General features: G+C 36.3%; 1 long non-coding RNA gene across 10 annotated transcripts in view; it reads right to left on the reverse strand.

Annotated features, from left to right (window-relative positions):
* The window catches only part of LOC143677848 (uncharacterized), a 191730-nt gene that overhangs the window by 165729 nt on the left and 2528 nt on the right, over nt 1–23473 (reverse strand). For all 10 annotated transcript variants that reach the window (XR_013172941.1, XR_013172947.1, XR_013172940.1 and 7 more), the window contains exon 2: nt 11197–11303. This is a non-coding gene — a long non-coding RNA (uncharacterized LOC143677848). The remainder of the gene's footprint in view (nt 1–11196; nt 11304–23473) is intronic.

Consider the following 23473-nt stretch of genomic DNA (forward strand, 5'->3'; position numbering starts at 1 on the left):
GACGCCCTGGTTCGCCATGTGCCCTTCCAGATGAGAGAGGAACGCTGACTGTGTTCACCACATGCCTTTCCAGATGAGAAACTCTGACTTTGTTCACCATGTGCCCTTCCACTTGAGGGAGAAACCCTGAACTTCATTGGCCTTTTTGAACCAAGGTATCTTTCCCTGGATACTTTTGATTGGACATTTCTATAGACTTGTTGTAATTGGAACATTATCTCGGGCTTAGAACTGTAAACTTGCAACTTATTAAATTCCCCCTTTTAAAAGCCATTCTGTTTCTGGTATATTGCAAACCAAACCAAAACACTCCCCTTCACTGTTGTCCTCCTTCCCTCCTCCCCCATAATATACCCGTGGTACTGCTGTGATTCAACATAGCATGCAATAGTAGTTTTCTCCTTGTACCCCAGTATTATAAACTCTTTCTACAAGATTCATACTTTTGAAATAGTTCATGCATGAGCTTATTTATATTTGTGGTTATAATAAGTGGGATACATAGCTCTATACAACCCCTTTCAATCATGGTCACCTTCAGTGTGGCACCATTACTTATAGACCCAGTAATGAACTGCCTCTTTTCTATCCATTCCCTTTCATTTAAGTCTATCCTCATTGGCTAATTGTTCATCCATCTTTAGCTTCCGTATAGCTCTAGGTCTCCTATATTCTGTAGTATAAGCCTCTAATTTTACCTTTACCAAGGTAATAAAAGTGAAGTCATACAGTATCAGTCCTTTTTGTGTCTGGATTATTTCACTCAGCAGTATGTCCTCAAGGTTCATCCACCTTGTCATATGCTTCAGAACTTAATTTTGTCTTAATGCTGCATTAATATTCCATTGTATGTATATACCACATTTTGTTAGTCCACTCATCTGTTGATGGACATTTGGATTGTTTCCATCTTTTGGTGATTGTGAATACTGCTGTTATGAACATTGGTGTGCAAATCTCTGTTTGTGTCACTCCTTTCAACTCTTTTGGGTATATACCGAATAGTGTTATCGCCGAGTCAGGGCATCTCGATATTTAGTTTTCTAAGGAACCACCAAACTGTCTTCCATAAGCACTGACTGTACTATTATACATTCCCACCAGCAGTGTATAAGTGTCCCAATTCTCCACATTTTCTCCAACATTTGTAGCTTCCTGTTTGCTTAATAGCAGCCATTCTTATAAATGTGAGGTAGTATCTTGTTGTAGTTTTTATCTGCATTTCCCTTATAGCTAATGAAAATGAACATCTGTTCATGTGCTTTTTAGCCATCTGCATTTGCTTTTCAGAAAAATGTCTATTCATATCTTTACCCCATTTTATAATTGGGTTGTTCTTTTGTTGTTGAGTTGTATGATTTCTTTATGTATACATAAAGAATATCAAACCTTTATCCAATGTGTGATTTTCAAATATTTTCTCCCATTGAGTTAGCTGCCTCTTCACCTTTTTGACAAAGTCTTTTGAGGCACAAAAGCATTTGATTTTGAAGAGTTCCCATTTATCTATTTTGTCTTTTGTTGCTTGTGCTTTGGGTATAAAGCTTAGGAAGCTACCTTTTATTACTGGGTCTTGAAGATGCTTCCCTACATTTTCTTCTAGAAGCTTTATGGTGGTAGTTCTTATATTTAGGTGTTTGATCCACTTTGAGTCAATTTTTGTGTAGGATGTAAGATAGGGGTCCTCTTTCATTCTTTTGGCTATCCAATTCTCCCATGCCCATTTATTGAAAAGACTATTTTGTCCCAGTTCAGTGGATTTGGGGGCCTTGTCGAAGACCAGTTTACCATAGATTTGGTGGTCTATTTCTGTGCTCTTGATTTGATTACATTGGTCTTTACTTCTATCTTTATGCCAGTATTATGCTGTTTTGACCACATGGCTTTATAATAAGCTTTAAAATTGGGAGTATTAATCCTCCCACTTCATTCTTCTTTTTAGGATGTGTTTAGCAATTTGAGGTCTCTTTCCCTTCCAGATGAATTTGATAGCTCACTTTTCCAAGTCTTCAAAGTAGATTGTTGGAATTTTGATTGGAGCTATGTTTAATCTGTAGATCAATTTGGGTAGAATTGAAATCTTAACTACATTAATCTTCCTATTCATGAGCATAGACTATCTTTCCACCTCTTTAGATCTTATTTAATTTATTTAAAGAATATTATGTAATTCTCTGTGTACAAGTCCTTTATATCCCTAGTTAAGTTCATTCCTATATCTTTGACTCTTTTAGTTGCTATTTTGAATGGAATTTTTTTCTTAATTGAGTCCTCAGTTAGGTCAGTTCTTTGTATAGAAACATTACTGACTTTGTACATTGATTTCATAACCTGCTACCTTGCTGAATTTTTTTGTTAGCTAAAGTAACTTTGTTGTAGATTTCTAAGTATTTTCCAAGTATCGTATCATGTCATAGGCAAATAATAAAAGTTTTATTTCTTCTTTTCCAATTTTAATGCCTTTCATTTCTTTTTCCTGCCTGATTGCTCTTGCTAGAACTGCTAGTACAATGTTGAATAACAGTGTTGACAGATTGTATCCTTGTCTCATTCCCAATCTTAGGGGGAAGAATTTCAGTCTCTCACCATTAAGTATGAAGCTGGTAATGGGTTTTTCATAGATGACCTTTATTATAATGAGGAAGTTATCATAATGAGATGATCATGTGATTTTCCCTTTCATTTTGTTAATGTGCTATATTACATTGATTGATTTTGGATGTGCTATATTACATTGATTGATTTTGGTGTGTTGGACCACCTTTGCATTCCTGTATAAACCCCACTTGGTCATGATGTATAATTTTTAAAATTCTTTAATATGTCATTAGATTCAGTTTGCTAGTATTTTCTTGAGAATTTTTGCATCTGTATTCATCAGGGAGATTGGCCAGTAGCTTTCCTTTCTTACAGTGTCTTTACCCCATTTTGGTATTAAACTGATGTAAGCTTCTTGGAATGAATTTGGTGTGCTCCTTTTCCCTCAATTTTTTTGAGTTTGAGCAGGATTGGTAGGGTTAGTTCTTTTTGTAAAATGTTTGATGAAATTCATCTGTGAAACCCTCTGGCCCTGGGATTTTCTTTGTAGGAAGATTTTTGATGATTGATTGAATCTCTTTACTTGTGATTGGTTTGTTGAGATCTCCTATTTCTCCTTGAGTCAGTACCGGTAGTTTGTGTGTTTCCAGAAATTTGTTCATTTCATTTAAGTTGTCTAGTTTGTTGGCATGTAGTTAGTTGTTCATAATATCATCTTATGATTTTTTTAAAAAATTTTTTTAGGGACCATGGTAACAACACCCCTCTTGTTTCTGATTTTTGTTTATTTGCAACCTCTCCCTTTTTTTCTTTGCCAGCCTAGTTAGGGATCCATTGATTTGACTGATTTTCTCAAATAACCAACTTTTGGTTTTATAAATTCTTTCTATTGTTCTTTTGTTCTTCAACTGATTTAATTCAGCTTTAATCTTTGCTATTTCTCTTCTATTTGCTTTGAGTTTAGTTTGTTATTCTTTTTCAAATTCCTCCAGATGAGCAGTTAAGTATTCGATTTTTGCTCTTTCTTCTTTGTTATTATAGGTATTTAGGGCAATAAATTTTCCTCTCAGTACTGCCTTTGCCACATCTCTTAAATTCTGACATGTCATATTCTCATTTTCATTTATCAGCACATAGTTACCATTACCTCTAGAATTTTTCTTCTTTGACCCACTTTAAGAGTGCATGTTTATTCTTCATATATTTGTGAAGGTTCTGGTTCTTTGGTGGTTATTGATTCCCAGCTTCATTCTATTTGTGATCAGAGAAAATGCTTTGAAAACTGTTTTGTGTCCTAGCATATGATTTATCCTGGAGAATATCCTATGTGCACTAGAGAAGAACGTATATCCTCATATTTTGCAGTGTAATGATCTATATATATCTGTTAGGTATAATCACATTGTTTTAGGTTCTCTATTTCCTTGTTGATCCTCTGGTTGTTCTATCTATAGTGGAGAGTGGTGTTTTGAAGTCGTGTACTATTATTGTTGAAACACTATTGCTTATTTCAGTTTTGCCAGTATTTGCTTTATGTACTTTGGAGCTCCTTGTTTGAGAACATAAATATTTCTGATTGTTATTTCTTCTTGGTGAACTGTCCCTTTTATTAATATGTAGTAGTCTTCTTTTTCTCTTATGACATCTTTACACTTAAGGTCCGTTTTTTCTGATATTTGTATATAGCTACTCCTGCCTTCTTTTGATTATAGCTTACATGGAACATCTTTTTCCATCATTTCACTTTCAATCTATTGTATCCTTCAGGCCATGATGAGTCTCTTATAAGCAACATATAGGTGGATCATGTTTCTTGATCCATTCTGCCAATGTATATCTTTTTATTGGTGAGTTTAGTCCTTTAACATTTGAAGTTATCACTGTAGAGGCATTCTTGAATCTGCCATCTTGTCCTTTGGATTTTATGTGGCAGATCTATATATTCTTTTCCCTCTTTCTCTTTCTATCCTTTAAGTTACCCTTGCTGGTACTCTTCAGTTCTGTGCCCTCCTGTTCTGTATTTCTTTTTTCAGTTGACAGAACTCCCTTTAGTATTTATTGTAGGGCCAGTCTGTTGTTGAAAGATTCTTTCAGCATTTGTCTGTGAAAATTTAAATCTCTCCCTAACTTTTGAAGGACAATTTGGCTAAATTATTGGCTGGAAGTTTTTCTCTCTTAGGATCTTAAACATGTCATATCACTGCCTTCTCACCTCCATGGTGCTGAGGAATAGTCTAACCTTAGTCTTATTATGCTTTTCTAATGTCTTCTTGATCTCCATTATGTCATTTGCCAACCCTTTGAATTTATTTAGTACAGTTGTATGAGCATCTCTGATTAGTTGTTACAAAGTCTGTCTTCTCTGGTGTTTTAATTTGTTCATTAGGCTGGGCTATATCTGTCTGCATTTTGATTTGCTTAGTGATTTTCTCTTACTTTCGATGCATGTAATTATATTGATGCAGTTACTTTGGAAGTTGATTTCCTTCATTAGTCTAAGGTTTTGTATTTGTAGGATGGGCATGGGTCAGGACATGGGCTGTGGTGTGGGATGCAGCACTGTGGTGGTGGGGCAGGGCTTAGGGCTAGGTGCTGGTGGGGCCCTAAGCTGATGTCCAGGTATGGGAGTTGCTGGGCACAGGGTTGTGGGGGGAGTCTTGAGAGCCATGGGGTGGGGTACAGCTAGGGTAGGCCTCAAAGCAAGTCACCCAATCTCTTTGGACCTTTGTGTTCATCCATGAAATCAAAGAAGTATTACATAATCTATACACGCCTCCTAACTTAAAAAATCTATGAAATTGAAATATGCATTTTAAAATTAATTTCCAGCTCAGAGGCCTAATGCATTTCTGTTTTTTACTTCTTGCCAATCAACTTTTAAAAAATAAAATGTTCATTAAAATGAGACTACTGAATATTAAAATTCCAATTATATTTTTTAGAGAGCATCTATATATCTTACAGAAATAATCCATTTTTTGGCCTCAGTGTTAGCTTGTTGATTTTGAATTTTCTATTACACTTTTGAACACTACTCAATTTTACAAATACCCTTTTTATTCCCATAAAGTTAACTAAATGCATGTCACTTCTCATATAAGAATGTGCAAGCAACTAAATAGTATATAACCACATATTTCAGTAGATTAAATTGAGCTGAAATTATCCTTCATGCTGGCACCGTAATAGGCTATTGATCTCAGATTGCATTTTCTGGTTCTTTATAATTGAATTTTGTTCCCATATGAAAGAGCATGTACATTTTCAGGTTGTGTTTAGTGAAATAAAAACTGCATCTGGGATCACTTTTATCATGTATCCAATGGAGGACTTAACCTTTCATAGAATTGAATATGGAATACTGCAACTACTTAAAAAAAAGAAAAAGAAGTCCCCCCCCCCCCAAATTTTATATTTTAAATGTTTAAAAAATTCTGCATTACTATATCCACAAATGAGAATTTACCCAAACCTACCGAATTTCCTTCCATGAATGAAAATTACTGAAGCTATACTACAGCTACATAAATTAAGTCATCTCTAGGAATTAAAAGAAATTAAGGCCAAATTAAATAGGACAAAGGATTTAAAAATAAAATTAACAGATCCTTAAGTAGGAAACATATGTCTGCTAAAACTAGAGATGATTTTCCTTTTTAGACTAGAGCTTACTCTGATTCTTTTAATTGCAAAGATAGGAATTTTAGAATACTAAGAGAGACAGGGCATTCAAAGGCTTTTGCATGCCCTTTATTCTCTATCAAATGCAATGGTCCAATAATACTCAGATATTAGTCATACTTCTTTCATTACTACCTGAAAGTGAGTCTTCAGCTGTTCAACTTGTCCTGGCTCTTAGAGCTTCTCCTATTCTTTGGTGATTGGGTCCTGATAGCAGATGGGTCTGGTTTTCATCCAACAGATTGTAGGGAGTAAATGACCACAATTGCAACAAAGCAGGGTGTTTCTGATTCTTTTTATTGCTCTCTCTTGGATGGGGAGGGATGAGATAAAGTGCTGTAGTAAAACTCAATTACAATAAATCCACCCTCAAGACTACCATTGTTCAGTCTCTGGGCTAAAGTTCTCTACTTTTCTTAGCCTATGTCCTTGAAATGAAATGCAACTATATCTGTATGCTATGAAGGTTGTGTGGTGTACATGTTGAAGATGGATGAATTTATTAAATCTTTACTGTCAGATAGCATGGATGCAGTAGATCCCACAGGGTCTAATATCATTTTTATTGAAATGAAGTTTTGTTGAGATATATTCACATACCATATAATCATCTAAAGTATACAATCAGTGGATCATAATATCATTATATAGTTGTGCATTCAACATCACAATTATTTTTTAACATTTTCATTACTCCAAAAACAATAACAAAATAGAAAAGTAAAAAAGAACACCTAAACATCCCATATTTCTTATCCTCCCTATTATTTATGTATATGTGTATTTATTTTATTGTCTTTGTTTTCTTACTCATCTGTCCATAGGCTGGAAAAAAGGAGTGTCTGTCACAAGGTTTTCACATCACATGGTCACACTGTAAAAGTTATATGGTTATACATTCATCTTCAAGAATCAAGGCTACTGGATTATGGTTCGGTGGTTTCAGGCATTTCCCTCTAGCTACTCCAAAACGCCAAAAACTGAAAAGGGATCTCTATATAATACATAAGAATAGCCTCCAGTATGACCTCTCAACTCTATTTGAAATCTCTCAGGCACTGAAACTTTGTTTTGTTTCATTTCTCTTTCCCCTTTTGGTCAAGAAGACTTTTCAATCTCATGATGCCAAGGCCAGGCTCATTGCTGGGAGTAAGGTCTCATGGGAAATTTACAACCCTGGGAGTCATATCCCACATACGGGGGAGGCCCTAATGTCATTTCCTTGCTTCACTTTGAGTTCCAGTGTATGGTTTTGGAGGTACTCATGAATTAGTGAGATATTCTCAATTGCGACATGTGGTTGCTAGGAATATTGTGTAGTAATAAACAATTCATTTTATTCTTAAATTTGTACATAATTGTATCTAGAGATAATATGCATTAAGCATGATACCATATTTGCAAGTACATGAACATTAAGTTTTGGAACTGGGAATGGTTTTCTTTTTCTAAAATATTTAATGATACTAATTTTCAAAAATCAAACTATCAACTTTAAATAATTGTGATTAAAAAATTAATTCCATTAATTGTTTCTTTTACTTTTAAGAAATAATTTTGCATATTAAAAAAATAAGCTCTTGGAACATATGAGAAACAATTTAACTTTTCAGTTTTTTAAACAATTTAATTCACATTTTTAAGCAAATATATCTACATATAAATGCTATGAAAACAACTATGTTTATATTTTAATTCTTTAGGTTATTGGAGGTGAGAGCAACTCAAGTTCATGTTAAAGATAGAATGTATAAAATTGGAATTCAAGAAAAAAGAAAACTGAGAAGTATAAGCTTAAGTCAAAGATATAGCAGGTTTGGTTAGACCACCACAATAAAGCAAATATTGCAATAAATGAGTTACATGAATTTTTTAGTTTCCAGTGCATATTTATGGTTGCATTGTATGGTAGTCTATTAAATGTATAATAGTATTATATCTCAAAAACAATGTGCATATGTGCTGATTTGAAACTGTCATGTATCCCAGAAAAGCCATGCTCTTTAATCCTCATTCAGTATGGCTGGGTGGGATCTTTTTTATTATTTCCATGGAGATGTGACTCACCCAATTGTGTGTGGTAACTTTTATTTAGATGGGTTCCATGGAGATGTGTCTTTACCCGTTCAAGGTGGGGTTGCTTACTGGAGCCCTTTAAGAGGGAACCATTTTGGAAAGTGCCAACAGAACCCACACAGTCAGAGACTTTGAAGATGCAGAAGGAAAATGCTCCTGGGGAAGCCTTGCGAAATGAAAAGAGAAAACTAGCAGAGGTGGCCATGTGTCCTCCCACCTTAGAGAGAAACCCCAAACTTCATGGGCCCTTTCTTTGGAGTTAGGGAATTTTTCTCTGGTTACCTTAATTTGGAAATTTTCAAGGCCTTAGATCTATAAACTTGCAACTTAATAAATTCCCTTTTTAAAAGCTATTCCATTTCTGGCATATTGCATTCTGGCAGTTTACAAACTAAAACAACATAACTTAATTAAAATTTGATACAGTGACAAGGAGTGAGCACATGCTGTTGGAAAACTGGTGCCAAACTTGCTTGACACAGGGTTGCCACAAACTTTCAATTTGTAAAAAAATGCAATATGGCAAAAGTGCAATAAAACAAGGTATGCTTGTAAAAGGAAATAGAAAATTTACAAAGAGGCAGTCAGCTTACACTTTTTAAGTCTAGAAACAAAGCAAAGGTATTCTGTTGAGCTTGACCCACATAAAAGTTATCAACAGGATGTTACGCATCTTTAATTGATGAAGATTTATTTGATCAAGATAAAGAAGATGAGCAAGAAAACTATTCTCATCAAATCTACAACTTGAAGAGGTTATGTGAAATCTCTGAACCTTTATATTCTTTGCTAAGTCAAGATTTAATTATGGATTAAAATGAGAATGTATTAGCCTCCATCTGAACTCTTACTTTGAGTCTTCAAATGGTAAACATAAACTGTTCTCCTTCAATTCTCTCTTAAACCTACTCCATTCAGGCTTTTGTTCCCACTACTCTACAGAAATTATAGTGACCAGGTTATTAATGAACTGTTTCTTGCTAAATCCCCTGGTCAAGTCTTAGTCCTCATTCTCCCTGGCTTATCAGTAGCTTATGATGCAGTCAGTCAATTATTCCTTTCCCCTTAATACACAATTTTACTTTCTCTCAGGACACTGTACTTTGTTGATTGCATCCTATCTTATTAGTTACTCTCTCTTGGTCTCTTTTGCTGGTTTCTATTCTTTATTTATTCCCCTCTCTCTTCTAATTGTCTGAGGGCCCCAGGGCTCAGTCCATGGCCAAATCCTCTCTATCTGGGTAATTTAATCTATGCTCATGCTTTAAATACCATTTATGCCAACAATTCCCAAATTTATATCTCCTCCCCAGCTTCTTTTCTGAACTCCATACTCAGATATTCACCTGCTTAAGTGACATTTCTCATTTTGTGTCTAATACATATTTTGTACTTTATATATCCATAATTGAACTGCTGCTGTTAAGCCCAAAGTTGATGTCTATCTCAGTTGATGGTATCTCCATTCTTCTGGTTGCTCAGGCCATGCAACTTGTAGTTGATTCTGGGTTTTTCTCATTCTCATATATCCTTCATCCTTTCTATCCCTCAGTAAGTCCTGCAAGCTCTATCTTCAAATATATATATAAAAATCAAACCAATTCTTTATATCTTCATTGCCTGATCCTCCCACTGTCATCTTTCACCTGCATCACTTCCTTAGCCTCCCAACTGTCCTTTGCCCTCTGTATAGTTTAAAATAATTGACAAACTGATTATTTCTTTAAAAGGTGGAGCCTAATTCCCATTTCCTTGAGTGTGACCTGGATTTAAAGACTTTCTTCTAATGAGAAGAACAAGGAGAAAGTGAAGTGTGCACCTTCTGAATGCTGGGTCATAAAAAATATTGTGGCTTTAAACTTTTTTTTTCTCTTGGGTTACTTTCTCTGGGGGAAACCACCTGCTATGTTGTGAGGGCACTCAAGTCACCCTATGGAGAGACCCACATGGCAAGCAACTGAGACCTTCTGCTGACAGCCAATATAGAACTGAAACCTTTGGTCAATAGCCACGTGAATCAGTCATCTTGGAAATGAATCCTCCAGCTCCAATAGAGCCTTGAGATGACCTCAGCTCTAGGGGACATCTTTACTGTGACTTCATGAGAGACTCTGAGCCAGAACGATCCAGCTTAGCTGCCTCCAAATTCCTGATCCATAGAAACTGAGATTCTAAATGTTGTTTTAACCTGCTAAATTTGGGGGAAATTTGATTACATAGCAATAGATAACTGGCACCCTCCTTTGATCTATTTTCAAAGTAACAGTTAGTTTGATGCTTTAAAAATATGTCAGATAATGTCACTCTACTTCTCACAACTGTCCAGTGGCTCTCTATTTTTCTCAGAGTAATAGGCAAGGTCTTTCAATGGTCTACAAGATCCTACATGATCTTCCTCCCCCCACTCCATTTCTCACTGACCTCATCTTCTACTTCTTTCTCCCTCACTCTGTTTTCTTTGATGTTCTTCAAGCATCCCAGCATGCTCCCACCTTAGAGACTTTATGCTGTCAGTTCCTGCCAACTGAAAAGCCTAAATATCCACAAAATGAATACCTTCATTTCTCTAAGTCTTTGCTCAAATGTTACTGTCCCAATGAGATTCACTCTGACCATCCTATTTATTTATTTTATTTGTTTGCATGGGCAGGCACTGGGAATTGAACCTGGGTCTCCGGCATGGCAGGTGAGAATTCTGCCCCTGTACCACCATCACCCACCCCCTATTTATTTAAAATTATAACACCATCCTTCATTCTGGAGCTCCACATCCCCTTTATCCTGCCTCATCTCACACTAACGTATAATTTAATTTTTAAATTTGTAACACACTAACGTATAATTTAATTTTTAAACTTGTTCCTATTGTCTCCATCCCCCGACACACTTTTTTCTACTCACTTTGAACTCAAGTGCCTCCATATTCCATTTTCCATCCCTCCTTCTTGTCTCAGTGGTCTTTCCTTCAATTCCACCACAGCTTCCTCCATCCTTTCTCAGTGGGACTTCTTAAAAGAGAAGTATATGATTACCATCTCCACTTCCTCCGCTCTTATTCACCCCTCAACCTACTTCTGACCTTATCATCGTGTTATGATGGCTTTTTGTATTATGGGATTTTTAAAAACTCTGCATAAATATCTTTAATTTTATGATATGACATAATGCATGATCATTTGTTAAGTTCATTTTGAATTAACCAAAGAGAATTGAACTCGTCAGTCAAACTTCATGGAATAAGAAATAGTATTTTGTTATTGGCAATAAACAGAAACTTGTGCAATAAAAATATTATGTTCTTGTCACTTGAAATATTACTGTTAGTTGCAGGTTTTTAAAGGTATGCATGGTGTGTTTTCTCATTTGTTTTAGTACAGATTAGGGATTTTGACTGAAGACGGCTTACCTTTCCCCTCACCTCTGTCTTTTTGTCTTTTGGTTTACAGTCACAATATTTGAGCAACGCATAATGGAGCATTGTTCAATCTGAGATTTCCCTATAGTAACATAATCATATTACAAATATTTTTCTCACATATTTCCTCATTTAACCCTCAAACAACTCTTTAAAGGATATTTAATTTCCCCCTGTTTACAAATGAAGAAACTGAAATTCAAAGAGAAAGAAAAATTGCCAAATTTGCAGTACCATAGGGTGTGAGTGTGTGAATACTAAAATCTAGCTTTTCTGACTACCAATTTAGAGCTGTTTCTGCTATGCTCCAGATCCATGTATCACTACCTGTAGACAAGTAGCAACACAGATAGAGTAACTCTTCTAAAATTAATTTTTAATGGACACTTCTACTCAAATAGTATGTGACCATACACTTCCCACAATTTTAAGCTCTCTCAATGCTTTATCAAAATCTTGCATATTGAATGAGTTTAGGTATTAAACGAGTTTAGATTGGCAATTAGGAGCCAGTATAAACTTTCATAGATATTGTTCTACATCACTGTACTCTGAACAGACACAATTACATTGACTATTGACTTTAACTTTGAAATGTGTGTTTAGTACTCTGTCAATGAAGAGGAGGTTGAAGGAGTTTGAGTAGAAATGATGAGAAATGTAAGTGAATATAATTCAAATTATATTTGGCTCAAATATAGCCATCAGACAGTTGAATTAAGTTTCAATTTGTCCTAAAATATTCATAACAAGAAGTTGTGGGCATCTTTATCAGTGCCAATGAATCTATCTGCAAGGCTGATATGTTTGTGGTAAACTCAAATCTAGGATTTCTAGATACTCTTTAAAAATTGAAATAATGGATACATGAATAGTCAGATTAAAAAAATCTGACTTTGCCTTTCATAGTTCAAATTTCTATTAATATCCTCTTAAAAGCAATGTATTGGTTTGCTAAAGCTCTAAAATCAATGTACCAGAAAGAATGGCTCTTATAAAGGGAATTTATTAAGTTCCAAGTTTACAGCTCTAAGACTGTGAAAATGTCCAAATGAAGGCACCAACAAGAGGTTATCTTCACTCAAGAAAAGCTGATGCCATCTGGAACACCTCTATCAGCTGGCAAGGCATGTGGCTGGCATCTGTTGGTCTCTTTCTCCTGCGCTCTGTTGCTTTGACCCTCTGTTTCCTGTGGGGGTCCCTCACTTGGTGTCTGTGGGCCCTTACTTATCTCCTCTGGGACACAACTCTGTGTTCTGGCCTGCTTAGTATCTCATGGGAAGGCATATGGTGATGTCTGCTGGGTGCTGGATCTCTGAAGTCTGGATCTTGTGTTGATGCCAAAGCAACTGTTCTCAAAGTGTCTGCATCTATGTCAGCTCTGAGCTCTCTCCAAAATGTTTCATTTTTAAAGGGCCCCAGTAAATTAATCAATCAAGACCTACATTGAATGGGTGGAGTCACATCTCCATCTAATCAAAAGGTCACACCCACATTTGGGCACGCCACGTCCCTACTGAGATAATCTAATCAAAAGTATCTGTCCTACAGTGTTGAATCATAATTAAAAGAAATGGATATCCCCACAAGACTGGGTCAGGACTAAAACATGGCTTTTCTGGGGTACTTAATAGTTTCAAACTGGCTCAAGCAGCTACTTGAGAAGACTACTGGATGTAGTCAAGACAATAAGATTAGTAAGAAAAATGGTCTGCTCAGCACAAAAAGGAATTCAGGAAATTTGGTTCTAGCAGGCAACTAGAATAACCAAACAAGTTAAATACTTGTTTGGATAAATAGAATCTTAGCTAGGCATATTTAAATTGAGGAAAGAGTGATTTTTTTTTTTTTGAAAGTGAGTAAGAACATGATCAAAAGCTTGAAGTTGAGAGCTGAAAGTACATGTGTGAGACAGTGAAGTCACTTGCTTGATTAGACCAGGTGGACAGGCAAAACAGGACCAGATTGTGGAGGCTGCTGTAGGTATTAGAATGCATGTTGACTGCAGTGAAGAGCTATGGAAGGTTTTTGCGCAAGAAGTGGTTTGGTCTTGGGTTATAGGCAGAGCATCCTTGAAATGTAACCAATGGTGAGTTTAGAAGGAAATAACCAGGCTCACGGAAATCAGTTATAACAGTGTTTTGGAGAATTTGAATTTCACAGATCAGTAAAATTCCTAAAAGTAAAACATGGAGACTATCATATGGTTGGCAGCTTTTTAATTTGCTAAAGAATAGTCAACATCAATAGCAACAAAAAAGTAAATTATCGTATAATATACTATCCCTATTATTTCATGAAGAATGGAATTTTACCATCAAATTAATAGGAAGGACATGCCCTTAGCTTCAAGGATAGAACTTTAAAATCAAATAAACTGGGTTTTATTAAAGGTTTTTGTTCTTTATTTTTTCTTTTTTCCCTTTACTTGAGAAACTTTATCACATACATGCATGGTCCTCAGACTGAGGTTAGATCTATTGCACTAAGAGAATATCATAATTATTCAGGCGTAAGATGATAAGAACTTGGGAAAAAGAGAAGAAAGAAAGATTGAAGTAAGGAATATGAATGAAAGAGACAGCACTGGGCAACAGACGAATATAGAAGATGAAAGGAAAGAATAAAAGATATCAACAAAATTATTCTGTGATCTGGAATCATCTGCAGTAGGTGGTATTCTATATAACACTGCCCTAATATATCTCTTAACAGATGCTTTGAGATGCCTTGTGTGCCAGATTCAAACTGATGTGTAACCCAGAAAAGCCATGTTTTTTTAAAATTCTGATTCAATGTCATTGGGTGGGATTGTTTTGATTAAGTTGTTTCCATGGGGATGTGACCCTCCCAATTGTGGGTGAGACCTTCTGATTAGGTGGTTTCCATGGAGATGTGTCACCCCCAATTCAATGTGGGTTCCTTACAGGCATCCTTTAAGAGGGAACCATTTTGGAAAAAGTGTCAAAGTGAACACAGAAAAAGACGTTTGGAGATACAGAAAGAAAAAGCACCCCCCCACCCCCTGTCCCAGGAAGTTGTTTGAAATGAGAAGCCAAAGGACCAGCAGATGCCAGCCATATGCCTTCCTATATTGGCCTTTCTTGCGTAAAGTTATCTTTCTCTGGATGCCTTAATTTGGACATTTTTATGAGCTTAGACCTGTAAACTTGTGACTTAATAAATTCCCTTTATAAAAGCCAACCCATTTCTGGTATATTGCATTTCGGGAAGGATTAAAAAACTAAAACACCATATTAACTAATTGTTTCCTTGCTGTCTTCTTTATCAGGACAAGAAACCTGAAATGCAATTTGTATTTCGTGATTGATGTGTTAAAGTATTTCTTAATTGAAAGTAAAGCTTATCCTGAGACACGAATAGGCATTTGCATACTAGTGTTTATGACAGCATTATATTCACAATTTGCAATGGATGAGGTAGCCTAAGGGGGTACATTGATTGATGAATGGAAGGGAGAACCATGGTGTATGCATATAATGGATAATGAGTGGCTTCAGGAAGGAATTTAAGTCATATGCGTGCAACTAAGTGAATGAATCTTGAGGATATTATATTGAGTGAAATAAGCCCAAAACAAAAGGACAAATAATATATAGTGTCACTAAATAAACTAACTATAATGAACAAACTCTGAGAATTGAATTCATGCACATAGGTTATCAGGGGATAGAACGTGGGCAGAGATTGGAGAGAATGTTCAAATAAGGCTTATTGTAAAGGTTCCTAAATTGTAAGCTCTGAAAGCATTCACTCCTTAGTTTTAACTGGATTTCTAAATTCTGAGATACTGTATTCTTTGTGTATGACCAGGTAATTCCCTGGAACATTGGGTATGTGTGTGACATCTGAGCCTCAGAGTTATAGTTCTACAGTTTTGTAAGTCAGCATTACTCCATACAGCAACTGTTAAAGATAATGAAAAAGAGATCAGAGTCCAATTAGAGATATGAATGAGGCTGATCTGGTTAGGACTAAGGTAAATTAGAATACAGAGTAAAGGATGATATTCTCTTTATTTTAAAACTTCAACTTCAGTGTGAGATCAAAGGAAAAGATGTTTATTTGGTCCAAAATTTAAATTTTCTGTAGCACACTATCTAATATAACCTGTATGGTCAGTTTATTTAAACAACCTAATTATATGAAACCAAGAATATGGATGCGATGTTATTATTCTGTACAAGAATAATGTAATACCTGGGTACATTTCACAGTATTTTGGGCAGAAAATAAAAGTATTTGCAAAGTCCCCTTTAGGTACGGTATTAGCTAGAGTTCTCTAGAGAGACAGAATCAGCAGGAGATATCCGTAGATAGAAAATTTTTAAAGGGTCTTATGTAACCATGGGAATATAGAGTCCAAGGTCTGTAGGGCAGGCCACAAGTTGGCAACTCTGATGTTCCTCAGTGAACTCTCAGAAGAGGCTTCCTGGACAGCTGTGGGAATGGAAGTGTCCAAAATCCATGGGGCAGGCTGTGAAGCTGGTGACTCTGATTGAGGGTCTGGATGAACTCCATATGGGAGGCTTGCCAGCTGAAACAGCAAGAGTGACTGTCTCTTCTGACTCCCCCTTAAAAGCCTTCTGGTGATTAGATTAAGTGTCACTCATTGCAGAAGACACCCCCCTAGGCTGATTACAAATACAATCAGCTCTAGATGCCATTGACATAATCATGATTTAAGTCCATGAAATGTCCTCATGGCAACAGACAGGCCAGCACTTGCCCGACCAGACGACTGGACACCACCATCTGGCCAAGTTGACACATGAACTTTAACATGACAGGGACTAATTAAACTTCTCCACCTGGAATTCCTGATATGCTCTCAGGCATTAGGAACTCCCAATTTAACAAGCCACACCACTGATCTTGAGGCTTGCCCTTATGAAACTTGTTACTGCAATGGCAAATTTAGGCCTGCATGTAAATATGCCTAACAGTCACCCCCAGAGAGCCTCTTGGAGCTAAAATGTGACCTCTCTATTTTTTAAAAAATATTTTTATTGATGAATCTTCACACACAAACATTCTGTACATGGTGTATAATCAGTGGCTCACAATATCATCGCATCATTGTATATTCAGTACCATGATCATTTTTAAGAATATTTGCATCACTCCAGAAAAAGAAATAAAAAAGGAAAAGAAAAAACTCACACATAACATGCCCCTTAGCCCTTCCTCTCATTGACCACTAGTATTTCCATCCACCCAATTTATTTTAATCTTTGTCCCCCATATTATTTATTAATTTTTTATCCATATATATATTTCCTCATCCATCCATATCCTGGATAAAAGGAACAATAGACACAAGGTTTTCACAATTCCACAGTCACATTGTAAAAGTTATATTTTTATACAATTGTCTTCAAGAATCAAGGCTACTTGGAACACAGCTCATCATTTTCAGGTACTTCCCTCTAGCCACTCCAATACACCATAAACTAAAAAGGGATATCTATATAATGCATAAGATATATGTCCAGGATAACCTCTTGACTCTTTTTTTTTTTTTGACTTTTTTTTTTTATTAATTAAAAAAAGAATTAACAAAACAATTAGAAATCATTCCAATCTACATGTACAATCAGTAATTCTTAATAACATCACATAGTTGCATATTCATCATTTCTTAGTACATTTGCATCGATTTAGAAAAAGAAATAGAAAGACAGCAGAATAAGAATTAAAACAATAATAGAAAGAAAAAAAACAAAAACAAAAACAAAAACAAAAAAAACCTATACCTCACATGCAGCTTCATTCAGTATTTTAACATAATTGCATTACAATTGGGTAGTATTGTGCTGTCCATTTCTGAGTTTTTATATCCAGTCCCGTTGTACAGTCTGTATCCCTTCAGCTCCAATTATCCCTTATCTTTTTTTTTTTTAATTAACGGAAAAAAAGAAATTAACCCAACATTTAGAGATCATACCATTCTACATATGCAATCATTAATTCTTAACATCATCACATAGATGCATGATCATCATTTCTTAGTACATATGCATTGGTTTAGAAGAACTAGCAACATAACCAAAAAAGATATAGAATGTTAATATAGAGAAAAAAATAAAAGTAATAATAGTAAAATCAAAACAAAACAAAACAAAGCAAAACAAAAACCTATAGCTCAGATGCAGCTTCATTCAGTGTTTTAACATGATTACTTTACGATTAGGTATTATTGTGCTGTCCATTTTTGAGTTTTTGTATCTAGTCCTGTTACACCGTCTGTATCACTTCAACTCCAATTGCCCATTATCTTACCCTGTTTCTACCTCCTGCTGGACTCTGTTACCAATGACATATTCCAAATTTATTCTCGAATGTCTGTTCACATCAGTGGGACCATACAGTATTTGTCCTTTAGTTTTTGGCTAGACTCACTCAGCATAATGTTCTCTAGGTCCATCCATGTTATTACATGCTTCATAAGTTTATCCTGTCTTAAAGCTGCATAGTATTCCATCGTATGTATATACCACAGTTTGTTTAGCCACTCTTCTGTTGATGGAGATTTCGGCTGTTTCCATCTCTTTGCAATTGTAAATAACGCTGCTATAAACATTGGTGTGCAAATGTCCGTTTGTGTCTTTGCCCTTAAGTCCTTTGAGTATATTCCCAGCAATGGTATTGCTGGGTCGTATGGCAATTCTATATTCAGCTTTTTGAGGAACCGCCAAACTGCCTTCCACAGTGGTTGCACCATTTGACATTCCCACCAACAGTGGATAAGTGTGCCTCTTTCTCCGCATCCTCTCCAGCACTTGTCATTTTCTGTTTTGTTGATAATGGCCATTCTGGTGGGTGTGAGATGATATCTCATTGTAGTTTTGATTTGCATTTCTCTAATGGCCAGGGACATTGAGCATCTCTTCATGTGCCTTTTGGCCATTTGTATTTCCTCTTCTGATAGGTGTCTGTTTAAGTCTTTTTCCCATTTTGTAATTGGGTTGGCTGTCTTTTTGTTGTTGAGGTGAACAATCTCTTTATAAATTCTGGATACTAGACCTTTATCTGATATATCATTTCCAAATATTGTCTCCCATTGTGAAGGCTGTCTTTCTACTTTCTTGATGAAGTTCTTTGATGCACAAAAGTGTTTAATTTTGAGGAGTTCCCATTTATTTATTTCCTTCTTCAGTGCTCTTGCTTTAGGTTTAAGGTCCATAAAACCACCTCCAGTTGTAAGATCCATAAGATATCTCCCAACATTTTCCTCTATCTGTTTTATGGTCTTAGACCTAATGTTTAGATCTTTGATCCATTTTGAGTTAACTTTTGTATAGGGTGTGAGATATGGGTCTTCTTTCATTCTTTTGCTTATGGATATCCAGTTCTCTAGGCACCATTTATTGAAGAGACTGCTCTGTCCCAGGTGAGTTGGCTTGACTGCCTTATCAAAGATCAAATGTCCATAGATGAGAGGGTCTATATCTGAGCACTCTATTCGATTCCATTGGTCGATATATCTATCTTTATGCCAATACCATGCTGTTTTGACCACTGTGGCTTCATAATATGCCTTAAAGTCAGGCAGTGCGAGACCTCCAGCTTCGTTTTTTTTCCTCAAGATGCTTTTAGCAATTCGGGGCACCCTGCCCTTCCAGATAAATTTGCTTATTGGTTTTTCTATTTCTGAAAAATAAGTTGTTGGGATTTTGATTGGTATTGGATTGAATCTGTAAATCAATTTAGGTAGGATTGACATCTTAACTATATTTAGTCTTCCAATCCATGAACACGGTATGCCCTTCCATCTATTTAGGTCTTCTGTGATTTCTTTTAGCAGTTTTTTGTAGTTTTCTTTATATAGGTTTTTTGTCTCTTTTGTTAAATTTATTCCTAGGTATTTTATTCTTTTAGTTGCAGTTGTAAATGGGATTCGTTTCTTGATTTCCCCCTCAGCTTGTTCATTGCTAGTGTATAGAAATGCTACAGATTTTTGAATGTTGATCTTGTAACCTGCTACTTTGCTGTACTCATTTATTAGCTCTAGTAGTTTTGTTGTGGATTTTTCTGGGTTTTTGACGTATAGTATCATATCGTCTGCAAACAGTGATAGTTTTACTTCTTCCTTTCCAATTTTGATGCCTTGTATTTCTTTTTCTTGTCTAATTGCTCTGGCTAGAACCTCCAACACAATGTTGAATAATAGTGGTGATAGTGGACATCCTTGTCTTGTTCCTGATCTTAGGGGGAAAGTTTTCAATTTTTCCCCATTGAGGATGATATTAGCTGTGGGTTTTTCATATATTCCCTCTATCATTTTAAGGAAGTTCCCTTGTATTCCTATCTTTTGAAGTGTTTTCAACAGGAAAGGATGTTGAATCTTGTCAAATGCCTTCTCTGCATCAATTGAGATGATCATGTGATTTTTCTGCTTTGATTTGTTGATATGGTGTATTACATTAATTGATTTTCTTATGTTGAACCATCCTTGCATACCTGGGATGAATCCTACTTGGTCATGATGTATAATTCTTTTAATGTGTTGTTGGATACGATTTGCTAGAATTTTATTGAGGATTTTTGCATCTATATTCATTAGAGAGATTGGTCTGTAGTTTTCTTTTTTTGTAATATCTTTGCCTGGTTTTGGTATGAGGGTGATGTTGGCTTCATAGAATGAATTAGGTAGTTTTCCCTCCACTTCGATTTTTTTGAAGAGTTTGAGGAGAGGTGGTACTAATTCTTTCTGGAATGTTTGATAGAATTCACATGTGAAGCCATCTGGTCCTGGACTTTTCTTTCTAGGAAGCTTTTGAATGACTAATTCAATTTCTTTACTTGTGATTGGTTTGTTGAGGTCATCTATGTCTTCTTGAGTCAAAGTTGGTTGTTCATGTCTTTCCAGGAACCCGTCCATTTCCTCTAAATTGTTGTATTTATTAGCGTAAAGTTGTTCATAGTATCCTGTTATTACCTCCTTTATTTCTGTGAGGTCAGTAGTTATGTCTCCTCTTCCATTTCTGATCTTATTTATTTGCATCCTCTCTCTTCTTCTTTTTGTCAATCTTGATGGGGGCCCATCAATCTTATTGATTTTCTCATAGAACCAACTTCTGGTCTTATTGATTTTCTCTACTGTTTTCATATTTTCAATTTCATTTATTTCTGCTCTGATCTTTGTTATTTCTTTCCTTTTGCTTGCTTTGGTATTAGTTTGCTGTTCTTTCTCCAGTTCTTCCAATTGAACAGTTAATTCTTGCATTTTTGCCTTTTCTTCTTTTCTGATATAGGCATTTAGGGCAATAAATTTCCCTCTTAGCACTGCCTTTGCTGCATCCCATAAGTTTTGATATGTTGTGTTTTCATTTTCATTTGCCTCGAGGTATTTACTAATTTCTCTTGCAATTTCTTCTTTGACCCACTCGTTGTTTAAGAGTGTGTTGTTGAGCCTCCATGTACTTGTGAATTTTCTGGCATTCCGCCTATTATTGATTTCCAACTTCATTCCTTTATGATTCGAGAAAGTGTTGTGTATGATTTCAATCTTTTTAAATTTGTTAAGACTTGCTTTGTGACCCAGCATATGGTCTATCTTTGAGAATGATCCATGAGCACTTGAGAAAAAGGTGTATCCTGCTGTTGTGGGATGTAATGTCCTATAAATGTCTGTTAAGTCTAGCTCCTTTATAGTAATATTCAGATTCTCTATTTCTTTATTGATCCTGTGTCTAGATGTTCTGTCCATTGATGAGAGTGGGGAATTGAAGTCTCCAACTATTATGGTATTTGTGTCTATTTCCCTTTTCAGTGTTTGCAGTGTATTCCTCACGTATTTTGGGGCATTCTGGTTCGGTGCATAAATATTTATGATTGTTATGTCTTCTTGTTTAATTGTTCCTTTTATTAGTATATAGTGTCCTTCTTTGTCTCTTTTAACTGTTTTACATTTGAAGTCTAACTTGTTGGATATTAGTATAGCCACTCCTGCTCTTTTCTGGTTGTTATTTGCATGAAATATCTTTTCCCAACCTTTCACTTTCAACCTATGTTTATCTTTGGGTCTAAGATGTGTTTCCTGTAGACAGCATATAGAAGGATCCTGTTTTTTAATCCATTCTGCCAATCTATGTCTTTTGATTGGGGAATTCAGTCCATTAACATTTAGTGTTATTGCTGTTTGGATAATATTTTCCTCTGCCATTTTGCCTTTTGTATTATATATATCATATCTGATTTTCCTTCTTTCTACACTCTTTTCCATATCTCTCTCTTCTGTCTTTTTGTATCTGACTCTAGTGCTCCCTTTAGTATTTCTTGCAGAGCTGGTCTCTTGGTCACAAATTCTTTCAGTGACTTTTTGTCTGAGAATGTTTTAATTTCTCCCTCATTTTTGAAGGACAATTTTGCTGGATATAGGAGTCTTGGTTGGCAGTTTTTCTCTTTTAGTAATTTAAATATATCATCCCACTGTCTTCTAGCCTCCATGGTTTCTGCTGAGAAATCTACACATAGTCTTATTGGGTTTCCCTTGTATGTGATGGATTGTTTTTCTCTTGCTGCTTTCAAGATCCTCTCTTTCTCTTTGACCTCTGACATTCTAACTAGTAAGTGTCTTGGAGAACGCCTATTTGGGTCTAATCTCTTTGGGGTGCGCTGCACTTCTTGGATCTGTAATTTTAGGTCTTTCATAAGAGTTGGGAAATTTTCAGTGAAAATTTCTTCCATTAGTTTTTCTCCTCCTTTTCCCTTCTCTTCTCCTTCTGGGACACCCACAACACGTATATTTGTGCGGTTCATATTGTCCTTGAGTTCCTTGATACCCTGTTCAAATTTTTCCATTCTTTTCCCTATAGTTTCTGTTTCTTTTTGGAATTCAGATGTTCCATCCTCCAAGTCACTAATTCTATCTTCTCTTTGAATCTATCATTGTAGGTATCCATTGTTTTTTCTATCTTTTCTACTTTGTCCTTCACTTCCATAAGTTCTGTGATTTGTTTTTTCAGTTTTTCTATTTCTTCTTTTTATTCAGCCCATGTCTTCTTCATGTCCTCCCTCAATTTATCGATTTCGTTTTTGAAGAGGTTTTCCATTTCTGTTCGTATATTTAGCATTAGTTGTCTCAGCTCCTGTATCTCATTTGAACTATTGGTTTGTTCCTTTGACTGGGCCATATTTTCAATTATTTGAGCGTGATCCGTTATCTTCTGTTGGCGTCTGCGCATTTAGACAGATTTCCCTGGGTATTGGATCCAAAAGTTTGGAAGATTTTTCTGTGAAATCTCTGGGTTCTGTTTTTCTTATCGTGCCCAGTAGGTGGCGCTCGTGGCACACGTTTGTCTGCGGGTCCCACCAGTAAAAGGTGCTGTGGGACCTTAAACTTTGGAAAACTCTCGCCGTCCGGGGGGTTCGCTAGCCAAAGTGGCTTGAGCCGGCCCGGGGTCCGAACGCAGGGAGGGTTGCTGGTCGCCGCAGCCCGGGAAAGAGCCCGTCCGAATTTCCTAGTCGGCCCTGGGCGACCAGCGTGGCGGGAGGGCGCCAGCGGCAGCGGCCCGCCCGAGAGAGTGCACGTTCCCCAGGAGTCACGGGTTTGGATGGGGCCTCCCCCACACGTCACCGTTCTCCGCGGCCTGGGGCTTTCCGATCCAATTCTCTCAGTTGGTCCGGGGGGCTGTGCGTGGTGTGGGCGCCAGCCGCCTTGGTTTCAGGGGACTGCCTCTCCAATTCTCACAGCCGGCCCGGGAAGGGGGAAGGGAGTAACTCCGGCCGCTTCCCGCC

Source organism: Tamandua tetradactyla, chromosome 3 (genome assembly GCF_023851605.1).
Source record: "Tamandua tetradactyla isolate mTamTet1 chromosome 3, mTamTet1.pri, whole genome shotgun sequence".
NCBI lineage: Eukaryota > Metazoa > Chordata > Mammalia > Pilosa > Myrmecophagidae > Tamandua > Tamandua tetradactyla.